Source organism: Salvelinus sp. IW2-2015, unplaced genomic scaffold, assembly GCF_002910315.2.
Source record: "Salvelinus sp. IW2-2015 unplaced genomic scaffold, ASM291031v2 Un_scaffold6680, whole genome shotgun sequence".
Taxonomy (NCBI): Eukaryota; Metazoa; Chordata; class Actinopteri; order Salmoniformes; family Salmonidae; genus Salvelinus; species Salvelinus sp. IW2-2015.
The window spans coordinates 16,916-17,756 of NW_019947942.1; positions in this window are offsets into that span (position 1 = coordinate 16,916).

Consider the following 841-nt stretch of genomic DNA (forward strand, 5'->3'; position numbering starts at 1 on the left):
GACGTGGTAGTTGATGTTGTTTGTCTAGCAGGTGTAAGTTTTACTTAGCTGTCCTGGCTAGGGGGAGACCCTTCTATACGGAGCAATGGCTTTTGGGGGTTGTTGGGGTAATTGGTGGCGGAGCATAAATGTTTGAGTAAGTGTTTTGACGCTGGCACACTTTTGAACTGTGGCTTGTTTTCTAAGAGTCTTTAAATACTCCTGTCTGTATGGCCTATGTGTAAGATGTTCTGACTCCAAGAGGTTAAGCACATTAAATTGGGTCAGCTGAGCCTTTAATACAAGCCTATAGAACACGTAGTATTAATTGTTGTCAGCATCAATATAATCCCACTCCTTCAGATACTCACCTTGTGGTGTCATATGTAGGGGCCATTTGAAAGACTCGCGTTCGGGATCGCCATACTTGTTGGTAACAACCCAACTCTCATTCGCTGGGAATGAACCTCGCTTTGAAGCGGTTGGTAAGTAGGCTTTTAACCTTAATTCTGATGCAAAATGGGCCTGAAATCAGGTTTGGTCAGTTCATGAACTTGGCATCTTAACATGTCTTGGCCAGTGTTTGGTAGCTGGTGCTGACAGGAAGTCTCTCCCTGCAGTATATTTCAGTCTCTCACTGTGCCTGTTGGAATATATTTTTATTTAGTATTGGACTTGAGCATATTCAAGTCATTTGTTTTGACTCGGTCCTTTACCCCCATCTAGATGCTGATGGCGTTCACCCCATCACTAAGCAGTATGGGTCAGAGTGTGGCTACATGTTCAGTATCCTCCCTCTGCCTGGCCATGCTGAACTCAGAGCCTCCTACTTCTCCTGCCACACTGACAACCAGGTTCATAT